We start from the raw sequence: 23,484 nt of genomic DNA on the forward strand, positions 1-23,484 counted from the left end.
TGCCAGGTACTTCCTCAGATCATTTAGATAATTTCAGATCTCTTCATCACTGAAATAAATCCCTAGGGCATATGTCCTCAGTATACATTTGGTCCTCTTCCTGTTATAGCTGGGGTGGATTTTCCTTCTTTTGGGAATATTTATGATTTAACAAGTTACTTGTAATAAACAGAATAGAACAGAACAGAACAGAAGAGATTTGCTCTCAAGACAAGCTTATGAAATGTGTTCCCTATCTTGAGTTCACACCCTTTCCCATATGCATATATTCTCTTGAATTCTTTGCCTAAGGCCAGCTTGACATCAACAGCCCCTTGGAGATGGTTCCTGTGATATGGAACTGAATCTGCCTCTGTCCTTTACCAGAGTGGATTTGAGAACTGAATCTCCAACTCCAATAAGGTTTCTATGAAAAGCAGCATCAGCACATAATATAACTTGTCTAGGACCCCAGAGAGCTGAGGCCTAAGCACTCAATTAAATATGTCCCTCAATCTCAAGGCTCAAAAGTTACTGTGATGGTAATTGAATTCCACATTTCAACTAGTACTTCTATTATGGTGATCTGAGTGAAAAGATTCTCAAATGCTCAGATATTTGAATACATGGTCACCATTTGGTGACATTGTTTAGGGTGGCTATGGATCCTTTAGAAGGTGTGGCCTTGCTGGAAGAAGCACATCCCTAGGGGTGGGTTTGAGGGTTTATGTCTGAGTCCTGCTTCTTGTTCTCCCTCTCTGCTCCATGTTTACCAGTGAAGATGAAATATCTTGGATGCTTTCTCCAGCTGCCTGCTGTCATGCCTCTCTACCACAGTATGCTCTTTCTCTGCAACTTATAACTCAAACAAACTTTTCCTTTCATATGTTGTCTTGCTTATGGTCTTATCATAGCAACAGATAGATAGCTGACACAACCACCAAATTGGAAGAAACATTTTAATTGTGTATATTTATTTATGCACTTTTATTTCTGTGTGAGTGATGTATTCGTTTCTTTGGGTTTATGTGCATGTATGTATGTGGGTGCTTGTATCCATGCACACACATCTAGAGGGCACAGAAGCAGTACATTTTCTAGTGTAGAATATCTTTTACTGTTATAGAATTGATATTCTTAATAAGGTAGTGTAAGGGAAAAGGAAGGAAACTCATCTGCAATATGATAATGTCAAAATTTTTTTGCATCTTTAAGGTGCTGGGATTTTCTGTTCCCTGTTGAAATTGGGTCTTTCACTATTTTTTACATTTTTATGTCCAGATGAGCTAAGGGATGGACTATGAGTACAGGAATATAAGACTTCAGAGCTAAGAATAGAATGCAGTGATGGATTTAGCAGAGGAGAAAGTGGAATGTCTGTAAGTTCAGTGTGGGGAGTCGCAGCAGGAGCACTCTGATAGCACCATGCCTTAGCCTTGTGATGGGATTTAAAAATGGTTCTTAGCACACCAGTAGACAGCTATTCTTTTCATGTGTCCTCTGATACTCTCTTCTGTTCATTTTAGTTTCATTTTGTGATATAATACACTTGTTTCCCTTGTCCTATGCACTACAGGATGAGTGGTATAGGAATCTTTCACGACAATGCTGTCTCTGATGAGTTCACACTCATATGAAAAATAAAGCTGCCCACATTTGCTCTCCTTTAGATATTTGTATTGAGATGTTGATTTCTATAATACCTCTACTTACATGAATGTGTGTGTGTGTGTGTATTTTCACTGTAAGTAACTTTCAATAGTCATTCATAAATAACTGAGACAGTCAATAAGATTAGATATTTAAGAACAGATTTAAGAAGTACTAAGGTACATGTTATGAGAAAAGTTTCTAAATACTAAATTATTGAAAAAATGGTTATAAATGACCGTGATAACTACTTCTCCAATGATGAAAATGCATAACCTTAAATTAAACTAAAAGACACTTAGAATAAATTCAGAATTTTGAATACTCAGTCATAAGCAAAGGAAACCAAGGAAAATAGTCTGATAGTTCACTTCAAGAAAACATAAGTAAAACAAGATCATTATAATGATCTAGCAGAAACTATGAAATACCAGAGAGATATTAATATCTTCGTAAATCCATCATCTACATCTTTGCAAAGATACAAAACATATAAATTATCCATTAGATTTTCTAAGGAGAAAGAAAAGGAAGAAAAGGAGAGTTGAGAACAGAAAGAAGGTAGAAAATAAAGGGGAAAAAGGAAGAAAGGAAGGAACTAATGAACAGGAAGGAAACGGCCACACTTTAAGTGAGAAGAGAAAGGCTCTTGGGCAGAGTAATATTCATGGGGTTCTGTCATCTTATCTGAATAGGATGGAAATAAACAGGGTTGCAGTTTTCAGGAGGAAACTTAGCAACTTCAGATACTGATGTCTAGACAGAAGCTGGGTAGTGACTGAATAGAGCTTAAAGGTATATTTGGCCATAGTTACAGGTCAGACTAAAGAATCTTTTCAAGTATGACTACTTCTTTGGCTACTGTTTTACTTCCTCTTTCTGTTTCTACTATGATAAAATACAGTTACAGAAGCAAGTTAAGGGAGAAAGACCTTGTTTAAGCTGATGGTTCTAGAGGAGTGGTGCCGATCCTGGCAGGGATGACACAGTGGCTGGAGCGGAAGCTGCCTGGTCACTTTTCATTCCCACACATGAAGTAGAGGAGGCTGCTATTCATCTCCACTTCCTCACTTATAAGGTCACAGATCCAAATCAGGGTAAGGAGCCATCACAACAGGCAAGTCTTACCTTAATCAACAGTCATGATAACCCACAAACCCATGTCCAGAGACTGTCTCTCAGGGGACTTTGGATATTGTCAAACTGACAACACTAATCATTGCAGCTATTCAGAATTTTCCAAAACCATTAGAATGAAGGAAGTTTTTCTAGTTACCTTTACACATCAGAAAAGTCTTAGAACACAATATAAGAAACTGAGGGCATGTTTTAAAATATGTCAAACTTAAGACATCTATTCTAGGACTATTAGCAAATGCTGAACATGTTATCATTAACTTAGATTTATTTTCAGAATTAAAGAATGAGTCAGTCATAGGAAATGCATGGCATAAATCATTCTAAAAGGATATAAAATGAATATTTTGTTAGAATGCAAGGATACTTTTAATGTCAATTAATCTCTTTTCTGAGAAAACATAACATTAGATAAAGATTCATTTTTAAAGTGAAACAGAGCTAGCCATGAAATAGTGCCACCATGATTCAAAGTCTTTCCTCCTCTTTTCCAAAGGCAGATGGCTTTCACTTTCTTTCCTCTGCTGTGAGGCATCCAGGTTAGAGTGGTGGGTAGCAATGACTCTCCAAATGCATCCTGATTCGGTTTCATGATATATATATATATATTTATATATATATTTTATATATATATAAAATCAACATAGGGCTGGAGAGGTGTCTTCGTGGATAAGAACACTTTTTGATTTTGTGGAGGATCTAAGCTTAGTTTCTAGCACTCTCATGCATGGGGTGGTTCAAAATCACCTGCAACTCCAAATCCAGAGGGATTGCTTGCCCTCTGCCCTCCACAAGTACACACACACACACACACACACACACATTTTAAAAAGTAACTGTCAATGAATCTAAACTCCAGATGATATCAAGACTAGTACTATAATTTTTTACATGATTTACCAATGAAAAGTGCCAGGATAAATATTTGTGTCTGTGACTGAGAAAATTTAGGTCTAATACTTTTTTTCTCTGAGTTTCAACAAAAATCCACATATCTCACCAGCAAGTAAAATAATTCAAAGGATTACTGAGGTTTGTTTTTTAATTTTAGTTAATGGTTTTATATCTCATTTTTTCCAATCTTAAAGGCTTTATAGCAGGTGTTTCTATTCCTTGGCCAAGGTCTGCATATTCCCCAGGAAACTATGAATGTCACCCAACACAAAACTATACAGTTACTTAAAACTTCCTAAGAAATTTTTGTACACTTTTTGTAACTTGATTGAGCAGATCTTGAGTGTGAGCTTTGTAGACGACAATGCCAGATCATAGTGTCTGGAAGCTGGGCTTGACTGTGCTGAGTTACTGATAGATGCTCATGTAAATAGATGATATTTATCAAGAAAGAAGAATAAAAAATGTATTCAGCAAATCAAACCACAAAATCCTTTCACCTCCCCAATTCATCTACTTTATTCCTTCAAAAGTTCCAGAGAATTGTTTTGAAAAGTACCAATCGTTAATTTATAATTTTGTAAACTATAGAGCATATATACCTGTTTCTCTTTCCTCCACCACTCCTGGATGAGTTACTGTGATGAATAATCTTGAATGGTAACTTGCCCTATGTGGGAAGCCTCAGTTTCAACAGGCCATCAGATCAGCCCGTGGAAATGTCTGGGGGGTCATTTTCTTGATTGTGAATTGATGATTGATTGTGAGGGCCTTGTGCACTGTGGCCAGGGTCATCCATAGGCAGGTGGGCCTGGGCTCTTTTAGAAAGGTAGGTGAAGGCGAACCAGAGAGTAAATCAGGAAGCATCATTCCTCTATGGGTTTGCTTCAAGCTCCTACCATGCCTTTCCTCATTGGTGGATTATGACCTGGAAGTATAAGCTGAAATAAAGCCTTTCCTCTCCTAGTTGCTTTTGGTAATGGTGTTTATTTCAGTAACAGAAAGCAAACTACTGATTGATATCTAGGCAAGAAATCACCTCAAAGAGGATAAGTTGCCCTATACATGATCTGCATAATCCATGTCAGTGAATGACAATCTCCTGGAAGAAACAAAATTATCAGATGGCATAATGAATGTTGATCATTTGGGTTCACATAACAAAACAGCTAGTGGCTTTTGTTGTTTGTTTTGTTTCATTTAATTTTGTATTGTTTTTAAGATCATGTGGTAGAGAAGCCTGCAAAGCATTTCTTTATTGTGGATGATGCCACCCTTGGGCTTATGGGCCTGGATTCTATAAGAACAAGCCACGTGGAGAAAGTCATTAAGTAGCAATCTTGCATAGACTCTACACCATCTCCTGCTTCTGAGTTCTTGCCCTGTTTGAATGACTGTCCTCACTTGCTTATTGATAAGCAGCAGGGTAGAAGTAAAAGCTGAATAAACTCATTTCTCTCTAAGTTGCTTTGGTCATGGTGTTTCATCACAGCAATCGTAGTGCTAACAAAGACAGAAATTGGTACCACAATTGTGTGATATTTCTGTGACAGACCTGACCATATTGTTTTGAAGAGTTTTGTGGAAGGACTTCTGAAATTTAGAAGATAAAAGCCATGAGATGTTCAAATCTTGGTGTGCTTGAAAGAAAAGATTGTTGAGAGAAATGCAAATAATAGAGTCCTGGCTTGAGATGTTTCAGAGGCCAGATGGAGACCCCTTCAGTAACTCTATCAATAACTTTTGCTATTTTGACTTAAGAATCTGTGGTTCTTGTTAGCTAGGGCTGAAGAATCAGCTGTAATTAGGAAGATGAGACTAGTATCATTAAGTGAAGTAATATGGGAAGTGTTTCCTTAGGACTATCATACAAAGTCTGTGTTCTAGAGGCAGGTAAGATTGTACCTTGTGCTGTCAGTGGAACTAGGCAGTGTAAGAGTCACTCAGGTGGCACTAGTTTTGAAGACTTTATGGAGATACAGAGAGTTTCCTGAGGCTTGGCATGGTGAGGCTGGGATGGATTCCTTGAGGAGAGCCCAGGGGAGGCTATGGGGGGAAGTGAAGCACACATTAGCAAGACCTCAGCATTTTGGAGATACTGGTACCATGGAATGACCACCAAGAACAGTAGCAGCAGTGCAGAAGAGTCAGCAAGAGCCTGGAAAACAAGATATGTATGCTGTAGAGGGCAGAGCTAGAGAAGAGATCTAAGGCTTTTGAGGAAGCCCAGAAGTCTGAGTGGATCCCAGACATTGGACACGTTATGTATACTTTTGGAGTTTGTTTTTGCTTTGTTCAGATTGTGACCGCCCAGGTTCTTCCTTCTTGAAAGTATTTAACTGAGTTTTGATTTGAGAGACACTGTATTTTGAGAGTCTCAATATTTTAAACAGACTGAATTTTTCATTTTTCATTAATGAACAGCGGTGTTGAAGTGTAAGACAAATAAAGCATTTCCTCTCTAGTTGCTTTGGTCATGATGTTTCATCTCAGCAATAATAATGGTAACTAGCTACTTCGGATTTTCTAGGAAATATTTGGTGTTTTCAGGGGCAACTCAGGGACCTACTTTATAATTTTGGAGCTCATGATTAACAATTTTTCTTTTTATCACATCTTCCATGTCACTTATCTTTCTAGCCTGGATCTGACCTAGAGATGGACTCTTCTGTAACTAATTGCCTGTTTAATTTGGTTGTCTTTATTAAACTCAATCTCATATCTGAATCCTCCATGTCCAGTTTCTTTTCTCATTTCACTTAATTAAATCTGGATCCGTTCAATTGCTTGAGATGTTAGCTGTCACCATGGGCATTTGCATGGACTCTGTCATCACGCCTAATTGAAAGCCCCTTGGACACAGGATTTCTTTGAGATGTCCTGCTTCTGCTTTATGCTTTCTAGCTTTTGCTCATACTATGTCTAGAAATCTTATTGCATTTAAATTTAGAGCATGTGTGTGCGCTAAGGTGCGCATATGGAGGTCAAAGGGAACCTTGTGGAACTCACTTCTCTTCTTCCCTGTTCCTGTTCCACATTGCTTGCTGACTCTGCTCATGCTATTCTTTCTCTCCGGAGCAGTCTCCCTTCTTATATTAACTCCTGTATAACATCAGCTCTCAGTCTCCTAAGTTACCTTTGGTTTGCTATTGTGAACTGTTCTTACCTTTCGGAAAATGCATCACAATTTAAAATTATGAAAGGTTTTTGCTTATCATTTCTGCCTTCTGATTTTCTTCCTATGCTCCCAAACTCTACAGGGAATAGACTCTGACCAATTTTATTCCACTGTACTCTTAGTATCTATTGGAGTGTCAGGGGATGAAGATGTGGGAACTTAATGAACATTTGTTAAGTACAGATTTGGCTCCTGCAGTACATCTGTTGCTCTGGCTGAGAGAAAGGTGGGCAGGTGCTCTTCAGGGGACCCTATGGGTACTAATTGGACTCTCTCCATAAATAACTTGTTCATGTTCACATTGTTTACCAAGGTAACTGTTATTTAATTATGAGAAAGGAAAGAGTCATCACAGCTGGTGTTTCCTATGTTATATTATTGTAACATTTTGTGTAGTGCATTCAAATGGTTTTCATTCAATAACTGTGTATTGAAGTTCACGAGCTAAAGCCTGTTAGTTAAAACCAAACATATTTGAAAGGTAAGTCATATAAATCCTGCTGAATATTCTAATTGTTGAGTTGGGCACAAAGTGCCTAGTTTCCATATCATAATTCCTTTTAAAACTTAACCTGTCAACTTAATATTAGCATCATTCTGGTGTAGTGATTTATTTTCCATTGTTGTAACAAAACTCATGAGTCTGGGAAATCTGTACTGAAAAGAAATGTATTAAGGTTATCGTGTTGGAGACTAAGAGGTCAAGGAATGTTGTCTCAGCTTTGATAAAGGACTACTCTGGCTGTATTACATTATGGTGGAATAAAAGTAGAGATCTCATGGTAGATGGAAATGCACTGAACAGCAAAGGGCCAGTTTGCTCTTTAACAAATATCCTATTTTTACCGAAGCTGGCTACCTGGAGAATTTAATTAATTCCTTCTGGGATGCTGTTGGGGTGGTGTCATTAATGACTCAGTCATCTTCCATGAGGATCTGTCTCTCAAATATTACAATAAATTTAGCATTATCACACAGTACCAATCTTCTAATTTAGGAGCTTAGAGAACATGCACACATACTCCAATCACTATGATTAACCACATTTTGTTATATTTTTTCATAAAGAACACATAGAACAATATTACTCATGTAAAAGATTATAGTGAAAACTACCATATTTTTGAAAGCTCTCACAAGTAAATGCCAACAATAATTAGAAAGAAATAGTAATGAAGTTAAACTGAGGAAGTTAAGAATCACCAAACATTTCACTCTGAAATTAGCATGGCAGCGCATGCCTGTGATGAAAACATTCAGGTTTGAGCTAGGCTGTACAGTGAGAGTCAAATTTTGAAAAAACAACAAAGCAACAATGTAAAAAATGCTAGTGTACATATTCCTAGTTTTTTTTTTTACTTATTTTATGTAGAGTTGTTTCCTTAGATGGTAAATTGTTGCATAATAGAGTTTATTTAACCATAAATAACCAAATTGTTCTGTCTGCTGGAAAGTATAAGCAACAAACAATCACTATATTAAAAAATAAGTCAAATCAGTCAAATTCAGAAAAATAAATAAAATACCATTTTTCATTAGAAGATCGTATTCACATTCACATGTTGTGGGTGGTCTGATATGAATGCTAGAAACTGAACTCTGGTCCTCTGCAAGAAAGTAATGTACTCTTAACTGATGGGCCATCCATTCATTCTGATAAAATTCAGTATTTTTAAGTTATTCTTTTAATATTTAAGTTAATGCATTCTAGCCTGCACAATGAAACCACAAGGACAAACTAGCCTTTTAAGGAATAGTTAGATCATGAGTATTCCTCTCTGGGAGATGGAAGCTGAGCCATTACAACTGGGCTCAGACAAGTATTCCAGTCTAAACAAAAAATCTGAAAAGACATTCCTGAAAAGAACTACAAATGGAGGTAGTTCAGTAGTTAAGAGCACATGCTGCTTGCTGCTATTGCAGGGCCCTGAGCTTGGGTCCCAACCCCAACTCTACAGGCTTGCAATTACTCATAACTCCAGTTCAAGGGCATGAACACTTTGTCCTGTCCCTTCACAAGAACCTGTACTCATGTGCAGATTTCCTCATATAGACACCTATGAATATGCACAATTAAAAGTAAATATGACTATAAATAGGAACTCTATATGACTAATAAATATATCAAGATTCTTAAGACCCATTGAGGGAACATATCACAATTGCATTGCCATTCCATTTCCCCTATTCTAGAAAGACTATGACCACATAACATAACAAGAAGCAAAGACGAATGCTGGCCCTTGTGCACTGCCAGTAGTAAATGCACATTAGTGCAGCTACCATGGAGGTTTCTCAAAAATTAGATGGAACATAGGTTACAGCTATATCATTCTTGGTATATTCCTAAAGGCAATGAAATTTGCATATAGACTGATACCTGCATATTTTATATTGCAACAATGATCCCAATATTCAAGTTGTGGAATCAGCTATGGGATGGTGACCAGATTAATTGGCCAAAAATACAATTGAAATGGTTTTATTTTCAGGGAAACTGGCAGAATGTCAGGTATGAATATTAAGTGCACTGTGTCAGGCTCAGGAAGATAATCATCACAGATTTCTCGAATGTGAACTCTGGAGTTTTCAATCATGGGGCTGGGTGGTCTGGTTCATGCTTGCCTACCATGCATGGTGCTCTCGGTTTGATTCCCTATACTGCAGAGACAAAATGTGGTGGTCCCAGGAATCAAGGGGATCTACAGTGACATAGCAAGTCCAGAGTCAATCTGGGATACAAGAGATGAAGTAAAATATGTAAAATAAACTCAAAGGGAAAAGGATCGATCTGGGGAATAGAGGGACTGTCAAGAATAGGGAAGGGAAGGGATGGAGGTAGAAATGTGGTCGTATGAGAATGACAAGAAGAGGAGGTGTGATCTAAACTTGATATGGTCATGTCTGAAGATGTTGTGTTGATACCCACTAATATGTATGATTCAGATGTATTATTAATTAAATATTCTGAAGGCCCCAGACAGAGTAGCCTTAGCCCTTTCACCAGGCAGTCAAGAAGAGCAAACCTTCACCAGACACCAGATCATTCAAAACCTTGATCTTAAGAGCTTCAGGCTCCAAGACCATGAAAAGCCACCTGTATTGTATAAGTCAACAAATGGAAGGCATTGTCACATCAGTGCAAAAACAAGAATGGAAGCATTTTATGTCTATGTTTTCTGGATATGCAGTCTTTAACAGTTAGGATTCGCTCCTGATGAAACGGGTAAATTTTTATGCAACAAAATATTCGAATACCAATACACAGTTCAAACATCTTTGAGCTATCTCCATATACCAACCACCAATTTTCTCATTTGTAAAGCTATTTAAAAGGTTCGATCTCTCTAGCGTAGTCCTTCCCTTTCTTTCCAGCCAATTTCCTTTTCCTCCATTTTTCCAACTTTTCTAAATCACTCTTCTCATTTTTACCACCACAGCTTTTATTTGCTAGCCATGAATCTCACCAAATTGAATTTGCAAGGTGTACAATCATTTCTCTCTCTCTCTCTCTCTCTCTCTCTCTCTCTCTCTCTCTCTCTCTCTCTCTCTCTGACTCATTTAAATGAATAGTCTTTGAACTTCATCCAGGTTAACATATGTTATGTATATGGTAAAAACACACATATTTTTTATATATATTATTTATAAATTTTGGTTTTTCTTACTATTGAATGTCATTTCTATCTATGACCGTACCAAAACTTATCTCATCCTTCATTTGTTGCTGGCTTTTTTGGCTTTTAAGGTCTGAGTCTATGGATACATATGGCAGCTTGCTCTCCAAAGAATGCTCTTATTCTCCCAACCTAATTTCTCCCTTTGCCAGCTACAAAGGGGATATTACATCCACAGTCCATGTGCCCATCATCCAGAATATTAATGTGGAAAGTAGACTATGGAGAGGTTACCAGTTCTTGGCAATACTGTGTGAGAAATCAGTGAAAAAGCAGAAACTTGATCGTAGAGAGTGTGGACTTAGTGTTGGTTCTTTTAAACAGCATGTTAGCAGTTGGAAATACCTGCCAGAAAGTCATGTTTCTTATGGTTTGCTTACTTATAAAGCCACCAAGAAGCAGTCACTGAAACAAAACTGAGAAAATTAAACTAGTTTTGAAGGTTGAAGTTAAACTTGGAGAGGCTACCTCTTTATCTTTATATAACTGTCTTAGCAGTGGGATGGAATACTGGTGTAAATTCTCTCTCTCTCTCTCTCTCTCTCTCTCTCTCTCTCTCTGAGTGTGTGTGTGTGTGTGAGTGTGTATTCATGCAATAAAGCTTGGAATTCAACAAACTGAATGTTTTCTGTCATCTCCATCCCTTTGTTATCTATACATTTGGGTCCTAGAAGGGCTAGTCCCATAGAAATCATATAAAGATTAATAAGGCAATGTGATGATGGACTACAGTTAGAGAGTGTGGAGTCATGGGAACCTATCCAGATACTTTCAGAAAACATACTCTTAATTTTTACTCAAGTGACATTAATTCTCTGTCACAGTTATGTAAATATTTTCTCCGAGATGTTTTATTGGCTTTTTAACATCATTTATGCCAGCTTGGCCTTGTCGAAAACCTTAAATTTTCTGTAGTTAAAATTCCATGATTCTTTCTTTATGATCTTCTCCTTCCTCCAGTATGAGATTCCTGGAAAAAGTCCATGATATCCATTGTTTCCATAGCTTGATTGCAAAAGAAGGGGCACACATGTTTCCTCTCTAGAGTAACTTTGTTCTTGGTAGGTCTTTTACACACATTCTTGTCAGTCATGGAAGAGGGGGTATACTGGAGGAGACATCTATGACTTTAATTTGTAAAGATAAGATTGGACCCAGTAGCTGACAGATAGAGGGAGTAGCCCCTTGAAAGATTCAGCAACCCTCTCCTCTTATAAAATAAGGTCTCCCAAAATTCTTTGGCTTACAGACCTTTTCTCTTTCATAGTTCTTCAACAATATGGTCTGGACTCATGTTGTGCAATTCTTCCTGTAGTTTCTCTTAGTGTAAATGGTGTGATTACATTCACCAGTTGTGTTTGCTGAGACCTGGGCTGACTCAGATTATCTCCGTTCATCTCATCTCTTCATCAGCAAACCATGCATGCTTCATTATGTGGTTTTTCTCAAAGTCGCAAAAATATGAAAGAAAACTAGAAAGCTCAAGATCAGAACTTAAAAGGTGACTAGCACCACATCAGTCATATACTGCTGTACAGTTGAAGCCCTTAAGGCAGGCCAGAAATGAAGAAGAGATTCTCTTCTTCCTAGAAGTCTCTGCCAAGAATTCTCTGTTCCTTTCCTGAAATGAATGGATGCATACAGAAGCCTGTGGGTGGCCACACGATGGGGTCTGAGAAGTACAGGAGCACAATGGCTGGCTTTCTCTATCAGGTACTGACTTCTCCCTGGTCCTCAGTTTTTGGCATGTGGTTGTTGTGGCATATTTTCCCCGCAAGTTGAGAGGAGCTAAGGTGGGAGGGTTAAGGAGGGGAAGAGGAGGAGTAAGGAGAGGAAGAAGAGGAGGAGGAGCTAGGGAGGCATAGGTATAGGAGGATAGAGAGCCACACAAGTATGGAGAGCAGTCCTGGGTAACAATTAGGTTAGTTAGGTTAGGGTAATTAACTAGGTTAGTTAATTGGGAAACCATCCAATTCTGTGGACATCTTGTTATTGAGTTTTATCAAACATATAAAGCCTTTGATTAATCTTTAAGCATTAGAGTCTCATTCCTACCGGGTCCACGTGGATGGTGGGATGGTCTGGGATCAGCTCAACCTTGTGGAGACAGTGTTAAAGATTGGTAGAGCCATCTCCCATGTTGGTGTCTTGTGCGTGGCAGGGTCAGTGGCTCTTGCCTCCTAAGCTGGCGGCCTGAGCCACTGTTCATGACCTCAGGCCTAGCTTAGTTGGGAACATGAAGGGCCCCATATCTCAAGACAGATCAGGTGCCGCATATTTAAATGTCTCTCACAACATATGGTATCAGCTCAAGTTATTATGTGGCTTACCTCAATAAAGGACAAGTCAGTGAAAAATCAAGAACATTATATTTAGTTTGTATACTATTGGGGGCGGGGGATCTTTATATAAATAGATTTTGTAATAGTTGTATTCTTTTCTCTGGGATTACATGTCCTACCATCCAATTTGGAAATCTGTAAACAGTAGGGTTTACAGTGCTAAACTGATGAGCATTTTAATTAGTGTTAGACAAGGCAGACATGAAATGGATCCTTTTTGCTTTAAGTTACTGGTAGAATACTAATTACACATGAAGAGGCTGGGAAAAATCAATATAAGGAAAAGAATGTCTACTCAATATTAATGCTGTACATCTACTCATTTGAGGACATTATCAAAAACAAGAGGATATTTGTAGATTGTACACCTAGCTATTATATTACATAGTATGTTTGATAAGTTAATCAAAAGAATATTATTAGAAGAAACACAATCTTGCCTGCAGTTTTTATGAAAACTTCTACTAGTGGCTGTTTAGGTTGGGGGACTTTTTAAAAGTTGAGATTGTACTTACAAAGATCTTTCTTAGCCAACTGTTAACTGGGCTGGTTTGATATTCTCACAACATATTCTTGGACCTATGTTTTAGCTCAGTTGTAGTCTGTTAGGTGGAGATCTCTCTTCCTTGATATTTTATTATCCACTATTCGTAACTGATCATCCCAGCCCGCTTTATTAAGAATACTGCAAGACCAACTGAGTGAGAACCTCCTTGTTCTTGAACCCTTCTCAGTAATTCTGTACATGGGCTATACAATTCAGATGCTTTTGTAATACCTGTAAACAAAATACCCTCATCAGTTTAGCAAATATGAGAATCTTCTTTTTTTTTTTAACCAGTGTTTGCCATTGCTATAGGTACTATAGTTTTGATTGAAGGACAAATGCAAGAAAGCCTGTGTAAGAGAACACATGAAATCTAGCATGTCTAGGGTTTATAAGGTTATACCTGGGAAGTCTATGGAGTCCTTCAAAAAGAAGAAGATACTAACACCCTTTGTACTTTGGAACCTTGGATTATAAGGTCATTTCTTCTCTTTCTCATCATCTTGCTTCCAACCGCACTTCCTCACCTGCTTGCAAGTAGCAGCATTGCTCATCACCCCCCATTCCTTTAGGCATACATGTATGGATGTTTTTCTGCATTTATAGCTAAACACCACACCAGGAAAAAAAAGGGTTAGAGTACCAGGAACTTGAATTACAGATGTTGTAAACTGCCATGTGGGTGCTCTGGAAGGTCAATCAGAGTGAACTAGCACTCTATCCCCACCTGCCTTCTGTTTGATCACATCGATGTCTCTATAGACATCATGGTGACCAGTCACTGAGATCATGTTTATCTGTCATTTCTCTCTAATTCAAATAATGTCAATTCCCAAAAGATATCTAAGCTAGAGCTATGTAATTTTTGGTGAAACTTGGCCAATTCAAAATAATAAACAAGTGAGATAAGTTAAAAAGAAATATGTTTCACCTGCTGTTTGATCCTCTTCCAAATCCATGATGGTACTGTTGGAGCCTCTGTAGCCCTTTCTCTTTAGAGAAGTTACTCTCAAACGCTGACTTGATTCTGTGCCACCCAGGGCCAGAGGGTATGACTGAGAATATTTGCTCAATTGAATTGAAGACGAACAAAACAAAAATATCAGAACAAAATGGCCCAGGTTTGCTGTATTCCTTCATCTTACAGGCCTTCCTGTGCACAGGGCACACCTCATCTCGGGATCCATAAAGTCTAGTGTGAACTTCTAATCTCCCTGACAAGAAAGAGTAAATGGGGCTGAATGTTTTTCTTTCTTTGCATCTTAGTTTCCCTTTATGAGTGCCCTTTGTATTGGTTGTTTTTTAACTGTTATCTTGATCTACATGGGAAGAAATCCTCAATGAGGAATTTTCTAGATCTTGCCTATGGATGTATCTATTGTGGATTATCTTGATTGTAACTGAGATGGGTATTCCCATCCTGAATGTGGGTGGCACCATTTCATGTGCTAGCTCCCAAACTGTACAAGTAGAAAAGCTGAATACTAAGCAACCATCCAACCAGGCAAGGGTCCATGGGTTTATTCTTTCTCTGCTGTTGACTGCAGATGGGATGTGACTCATTGCTTTAAATTCCATCCTTGACTTCCCAAAATAATAGACTACAACTTGGAATCAGGAGCACATCTCTCTCCTTGCTAAGTTTTTGAGTGTTTTACCACAGCAACAGAAATTAAGCTAAAGTGTCATGCAGGTGCGTGCGTGCGTGCGTGCGTGCGTGCGTGCGTGCGTGTGTGTACATAGCTGGTTAGCTAAATAAAGCCACATTCCAACTAACACAATTTCATCTCAATTTGTGGTTTAGAGAAATACTTCTCTGTGAGACCAACAGCCTCCAAAGTTGCAAGTCTGCACAGAATACCCATAAACATTCACATAACTGCTCTTAAGTATTGAGCTTTTTCTAGGCACCATTCTGCAACTGAGGGATTTTCCACCTATGTTCCACTCAGGGCTTTTTATCAGACACTAAGCCTGGATTCTAAGAGACTTTAAGTTGAACACCATTTGTAACCATTTTGGCCTTTTCTATGACTGACCCAGTTTCTGAATAATGACACAGAGGCCTTTTTATTTACAGTGCTTACAGCCTTAAGCTAGGCTTGCTCCACAATTAGCTCTTAACTTATTTTAATCAGTTTTCACTATTCTATGTCTGCCAAATGGGTGGGGAGTTACTTCTCCTCAGTTTCACATATCCAGATTCCTCAGAGTCTGGGTGGTGTTTACTTCTTTTTATTTCTCTTCTCTTTTTACTCAAAAACCTGATGCATATAGATACCAAAAGATCTGCTGGATCAACTACTTCATTTGCCCTTGACTGTGTGTCAGGAATGCCAATCCATATGGCAGGACTGAAAGATGAATAAATGCTTCATGACCTGTATTTGGACCATCTGAACTGACCAACCCACCTCCCCTTATCTCAGCCAAGTAAAGGGTTTTTTTTCTTTTTTTTTTTTTAGGTTGGTGACTCAGCGATTTTATTAGCTTACTCCTACACAGACGGGCGAAGGGTTAGTTACAGAGTATGGGTAACCCCAAAACAAGTAAAGGGTTATTAACTCCTAGATAAAGTCCCCAGTGGCAGTCTTTCTTGGGACTCTTGTTGTTGCATAGAATTTCTAGAACTTCTGCTTTGTTTCTTTATCTTAAGTTGAATTATAAAACAAATCTCCTTTCTACAACTTCCCATTTGTTGTGTAGGAAATTCATTCCTTGAATTCAGGATACAACGGAGTTGGGAGTTGCAGTCTTTGTGACTTTGTGGATATTGATTGTCTGGCAGTCACTAGCCCCCTTGAAATATGCTCATCAGAACATGTGAAAGTCTCCATCACACTCAAGAAACCTCTTCCCACCTTAGCTTTCTCCTCATTTCAGTAGCACATTGTCAGGTAAACTGCAGGCTTTATTTAAATTCCAGCTATTTTTTCCATTAGTGTTTCTCTTTCCTTTTGCTACTATCATCTGGCAATTTTCACACAGAGTTTAAACTCATTAACCACTTATTTTCATTTCATTATTTTTAATATGATAGAAAATAATCTTTTTTCAAGTAAGTAGCTGAAACAGGACTCAAGCTCTAATTTTAGTGTCCAGATGGAATAGCCTTTCCCCAAACTAGGGGCAATCAGTAGGGAATCAGGGTGTTGCACAGGAGGCTGGTTGGATTCTGGGATTGGAAATGAAAGTAATTCGTGTTGTGTAGCTTGAATTTCACAGATGTTTCATAAAGACTTTTGTATATAGTCTTTAAGGATCTTCCCAGGAAATTTCATCAGGGAGCTAGGACAAGAAATGAAGTCATCTGTAGTGATTTGAATAAAAATGCCCCCCTTAGACTCATAGGGAGTGGCACTATTACTGAGTTTGTTTGAAAAGGTGTGGCTTTGTTGGAAGAAGTATGTCACTGGAAGTAAACTTTGAGGTTACAGATGCTCAAGCCAGGCCCAATATCACTCCCTCTTCCTGTTGCCTGTCAATCCAGAAGTACAGCTGTCAGCTACCTCTCCAGCACCTGTGTCTGTCTGTGTTATGTTTGCTCTGACGATAATGGACTAAAGCCCTGAAACTGAAGGACAGCCCACAATTAAATGTTTTCCTTTATAATAGTTGTTGTGATTAGTTGATTCTGTGGGCCTTGTTCAGCCTTCATATGAGGGTATATAACTAGTCTTATTATAACTTATTATAGTCTTATTCTATCAGTTGTCTTATGATGCAGGGCCCCTTGTTCCCTTGGAGATGTTTAAGAATAGACACATCCTGCGTTTTCAGGCAGTAGTATAGCTTCTTTATGTGGTGTTAACAAAGCCTTTTCTTGAAGAACAAGCAACTCAATGCCTTTTTCTTGAGTGCCTCCTCTTCTTTCTCCCTCTCCCATACTTTTTTTGTGGTATTAAGCAAAGTCTTCTCAAGAAGTTTTTCTGGGTCATACTATCAGGTGACTAGTTAGGAATTAGGAGGCTTTGCTGTCACAAGGAATCAATCTTTCCTGTAGGTAATGAGTTTCAGGAAATATTCTTTTGTGTTGGGCTGCATTCCCAACTATCCTCAGCTACATATGGCTGCATGTAGCCTGTAGTAAACAGGTTGGGCACACCTATGGAGAATTAGGTTTTTCAAAACCTATTCTAATAAGGGTTCTCAAATGCTTCAATCCCCCTTCTAGCCTACTGTCCAAAGATAGGGGAGAAAAGATGATAAATAGGACAAGAGGATGTGGAACTGTTTAGAAGTAGTTCTTTGGATTCTAATTTCTAGTCTGGATACCAGCAGTCAGCCCATTTCAGTAGTCTAGTTCCAAAAGCTTCACCAAAAATGAATCAGCAGTGGCTGCACAGTACAGCAGAAATAGCCAGGTCTCCATTGAGTCATTCAGCAGGAGCAGGGAGAACCAGTCACGATGCCAGGAGAAGTCCTCTGCTGTGCCTCTCTCAGCAAAATGAAGATCAGTGAAGATGCAAGACCAAGGAAGTGTTGCATGGCTAGCTATGCAAGCATACTATAACTCTCCTTTGGGTCTTATTTACATTCTCTCCAAATATCACGAGTGTTCTCACAGGTCTACTTCAGCAAAATATCACATGAGTCTGCTTCAACAAAATATCATTTGAGTCCATTTCAAGAAAGCATCACATGATACAACCAGAAAATTTTACTTCACATCTGGGTTTCACATAAAGAACAAGAACATAGCATTGCCTCCTTTTCATTAGAGTTAATCAAAAGAGAACCATCAATCACTAGAAAAGGAAACCTTCTTTCTGAAGAAGCTGCCAGTTCTAGAGGCCTCAGCAGTATTATAAAGATAGCCGAGATGTATATGGAAGCAGTGGTCTCTTTGGCTGTTTTCCCTTGTCACTTGCTGCGAATGTGTTTTGTAAAGGTCTCCTTTATCCTTGTATGATCACTCAAGAACATGTTGTCTGCAGTAAACCCTCAACTTTCCTGTGCCTGGTGTTTCATGTATGAATTATTTTAATGAATATCACAAAGACTTGGGAGTTAGGAAGAGTCCAGAGCTTGCTCCAGAAGTTTCTTCATGGGGTGGTGGGGAGCTGAAGAAGCTGTGTTCTTTGCTTTTATCAGTCTTTGACTGTTGACTGTGACTGGGAGATTCTCATTTTCACACTCAGCTCCTGTAGGAATGTTGGCCAAGGAGTTTTGACATCACGATCCATCACACCTATGGAGTAGCAGGTGCTGACTTAATGAAAATACACAGCTGTCAAAATAGAAGGAAAGAGCAGAAAGGAATGTGGGAAGAACACTTTACAGAGTCTAAAGAAATAGTTTCTGCTCTTGAGTATAGCAGAAAAGGCACAAAGGTCAAGTTGAAAGGTACATCAGAAATACTGTAACAAAAATTCTAAGGAAAAAATTATCAAAGTGTTGATTTAGGGAAATTCAGTCAAAAATATGAAATATGTTTTCAACTCCACAAGCATAGTACTATAGGTGTTGATTAGCCTGAAGGGCACTCGCTGGGATTTCCAAGTTTTTGAGTCCCAGAATAAAGAATTCGATGAAGAACATATGGATAATGGCAATAGTAGGGACAGTTCATTCTGGAAGAAAAGCCCTACTGAGACTGGAAGTCTCAGAGAACTGAGATGTGTTAGGGTCTCAAAGGTGTTGGGCAACTAAAGCTGGACCCTTTAAGGGTTAGACACATAGAGCCAGACTTCTGTACTTATTTGTAAAGGCTTTTCTCATGCATGCTCAGTCTTTTACAGTCAGTCTATGATTTTTTTGGAGGTTTCAAATCTTTTTCTGTGATTGATCTTTTATAAGCTTTTCCATTCCCTCCTTGTCTCTTTGTCATACATCCTGAATTTTCACAGTGATAAGAGTGACCATTTACAGTAGCTAATTGACTTCATCTAGAGGGAAAGGTCCAACCAAACATTCAAACATAAAGACAGGCTTGTGTCTGAGTGATAGGAGGTATAATTTCAGTTGGAGTCAATTGCTCAGTGGAACTGAACTCCACTCCTAAGGGAGTTTAGAGAGAAACACCTCCTGCTTTGATGTGAACATTTCAAGGAACTAGTTCTGAGACCATTCCAAATGATTCCAGGTCATAAATTTAGCAATATCTCTATCTAGTTTCAAAATAATTTGTAGAGTTTGAAAGGGAGGGACTGCAGCAATTATGTTTTATAACATAAATGTTTTTTTAAAAGCCAGCAAAATGGAAAACTGGGTTTTCAATAGAATAAAAAAAGCTCCTCTTTTTATTTATTCTTAAAATGGTCATGAGAGTTGTTAGCTCAAGAATACCAGTTTATATAGAGATACAAATATCTACATAATCTTTACAGAGACCATTATGATCTGTGATATTCTAAAGTGGATTGTTAAATATATTCCACTTTAAAAAAATCAATAACTAATCTCTAATACTTTTAGTGCTGTGGCAAATACATGTTGATGTAAAAATACAGCTTTCACCTTGGAGGGGATAAGAGATTATTCTGGAGCCAAATTTGAGTGACTGTGCCTGGAGCACACAGATCTAAGTTAGCTGCAGTTCCATGTTTCAACCTGGATGCAATTTCACAATTTTTTTTATAGCAACGAAACCAAGAATGTCATAAACCAGTAAACTTTTTAAAGATATCAGAAAGGATATCAGTAGGCAAGTTGCAGCAATGAGGGGAACCTCTACTGTAGGCTCTGGATGCTGTCTAATGACATTTTTAGCTTTGAGGTTGATGGAAGTGAAGGGCCTGTGTGGACAGCCCTAAAGGATTTACTTGGTTGTAACTAATTTTTTTCAAAACCTACTTTTAATGGTGGTCCTTAAAGGCTTTTGGTCCACCACTCACCACCCACCAGAGGTAGTAGAAAAGAAAGGATATGAGGGAAGTGGACCTGTTTAGAAAAGGTTCTTTGGAGCAACTCCCATCTGTGTTGTCTGGAAATCAGCAGTTTATATACTCCCTACCAACACTGCATGCCCTCTATAGGTCTTATCTCAGCAAGTGAGTCTGCCTCAGCTGACATCACTCTGCCAATCAGCCCGAGTCTGCTGAAGGAGCAAGGAACTCCAGCATGCCACCAGAAGATTTTTGGTACATTTCTCTATGGAGCTCAATTATGCAATGGAAGGCAGACAATACACATATGTCATTAGTGATGAATCCTTCATCCTTTTGTGTGCTTGCTTTAGCAGAATGTCCTTTCATCCATGTCTGCTTCAGACAAACATTCCTTCATGAGTCTGCCTTAGCCTTTCAGCTGCGTCCTCTTCAATGAAACATTCCTTCACGTGTTTGCCTTAGCAAAACACATCCAACACAGCTGACTTTCCAAAGAACCCTTAAGTTTCCATTTCACTTGATAACCAGGAGGTTATTATGTCACACACAGAGGAAGGCAATAAATGACAATTCAACGGGGGCTAAAGATCATTTGTACATCTGCTCTAAATCTGCAACTTTCCAATCTAAACAGAGGTTTTTTTATTCATTAATTTATCTATTCACTTTACATCCCACTCTCAGCACCCCGTCCCCTTCCAGTCCTCTCTTCAAACAATCCTGCCCATTATGTCCCTTCCCCTTATCCTCTGAGAAGGGGGAGGACTCTTGGGTATCAGTCCACCCTGGCACATCAAGTCATTGTAGGACTGGACATATCCTCTCCCACAGAGGCCAAATAAAGTAGCAGGATCACAGGCAGGCAACAGATTCAGGGACAGCCCCTGCTCCAGTTGTTGGAGGACCAACATGAAGACCAAGCTTCACATTTGCTACATATGTGTGGTAGGTCTATTCCCAGGCCATCCTTGGCCTTTGGTTGGTGGATCAGTCTCTTGGATCCCCCAAGGGTCCAGATTAGTTGACTCTGTTGGTCTTCTTTTGGAGTCTTTACCCTCTCCAGGATCCTTAATCCTTCTCTCAACTCACAAGACTCCCCTAATCATATAAATTGCAGTTTCTTCCAGAAATTTTGGATCATACACAATTTTCTCTTCTCCCCAATTGCCCCCCCTCTGCACATGTAGGTCTGTTCATGTGAGCATACATATGTGATATTGTGCATGTGTCCATGTGCATTGGTGTGTGGAAGCTGGAGGTTTATGTTTATCTTATGTTTATCTTATTGTTTGAGTCAAGTTTCTTGTCGAACCTGAAGCTCACAGCTAGATTCTCTGGCCAGGTATCCCTTGGGCTATTTCTCTCTATGCCTCTTGGGTGCTGGTAGTACAGGTGTATGCCATTATGCTCAGCTTTTTACATAGATGCTGAGTATCCAAACTCAGGTCCTTATGTGCAATAAGTACACAGCCCACTGAGCCATTTTCTCATCCCCCACAAATTTTATATATATATATATATATACATATATATATATATATATATATATATATATATATATATATGCATATTTTAAATGCATATTTTCTCCAGTTAACCCATAATCATATTGGTCCATTATAGCTGACATAGCCAGTAATGGAAATGTTAACAACGATGACAAAATATCTCACAGTAAGAACTTTAGTTAATGGAAGTGTATTGAGCACTAAGAGGATAAGACTAAAACATATGCTCTATATGTTTTCAAGGACTGTCAATTTTGCAAGGGAAGTATTTTCAATGGACATAAAAATGTTTGCTAAAGTAGGAGAAAAGTTCACTTTTCCTGGCATAGTGGAAACCAGATATATTATAGAGATAAAAATCAAATTTAGCAGGCAGTAAAATACAGGAACATCTGTGAATGAAGCACAGACTCTACCAGCTTTAACCATTTACGGTTATCACAAGGGTTTCATTGAGATGAAGTCTTTAACATAAACTTGGGAGGGGAAATAAGCCTGAACTGCAGAAAAAGACTAACAATAGAAGCATTCTTTCCAGTTACCTGGAATGCTTGTGAAATTGCACGTGCTAGGCCTTTTCTGGTTCCTATTCCTGGCAGTTGCTTTAATTTAATGCAATTTATAGACCCTAGTAAGTCACATTTAAGCATTTGTTCCTGGCAAGAGAAAGCATGTTAAATGCAGTCAGGCTGCAGAAGCAGTTGGCTGAGCATCAGCCTCCTTTAGATTCTTAGCATCAGCCTCTTTAGCTTCTTAGAATCCTGGAGGAAAGGGGTGAGAGCTAGAGGAGAGCTTGGGGATCAGACTGCCTCTCCCCTTGTCTAGCAACTGGAGATGACTGGGGACTAGGAGAATTTCTCAAGGATGCTTGAATATGAATTGAAGTTCACACATGTCACCATATGTGCTCAGTGACTTTTTGCCCGAGTTAATTTTCTTAATTCACTAATTATTGTCTTGTGTATTCAAGTTACTATTCTTATTTCCCTCTCCAGTCTTCATATAACAAGTGAAGGATCTGTCTTTATACTCTCTTTCCTCCAGTCTTTACACTCATATGTGTCATTCCACAGTCTTCCTTGCTATCCACTAAACCACAACAAACTTTCCAGACTGAATCTTAGTCCCTTCATCTCCAGCAGAGTGTTGACTCTTAATCACAACTTGCCTTTTTTTTTTTCACCTTCTGAGGTGAAAATTGACGAATGGCAGTAGATTTTTGGAAACTTAAAAACCATATTTTTTATTTATGTGTTTTATGAAACTTTTTATTTGACATTTTCATACGTGTACAAGAGACATCCTGTTTACTCTCTTCCTGAGCCCTCTATGGTTTTCCCTCACACCCTCACCAACCTCCTTTTTCCCCAACAAGTCTCTCTCCCATACTCATGTGTTTTGTCTTGAAATCCAAAGAGTTTAACTTTGACTATGGCTTGGGAACTCTTCTTTTGGAGCCTAGTGCCTTCACCAATAGATAGTGACTTCCTAAATTTTGAATTTTCTGATTTACAATTGACACAAAATATTTCCAAAATGAATAGGATATTATCTAAATAAAACTAAATTTTATTACCTAAAGAACATTATATTTGGTACTGACTATAGTTTTTTCTTTTTCATGTAGCACACATAAAGTTGATTTTATTTTTTAAAAGTATGTGTATGCTATATCTGCATGTGTATACATCACATGTATGCAGGTGTCAAGAAGAGGTTGTCAGATCCCCTAGAACTTGAAT

The sequence above is a fragment of the Grammomys surdaster genome, unplaced genomic scaffold (assembly GCF_004785775.1).
Source record: "Grammomys surdaster isolate TR1022 unplaced genomic scaffold, NIH_TR_1.0 133, whole genome shotgun sequence".
NCBI classification, from domain to species: Eukaryota; Metazoa; Chordata; class Mammalia; order Rodentia; family Muridae; genus Grammomys; species Grammomys surdaster.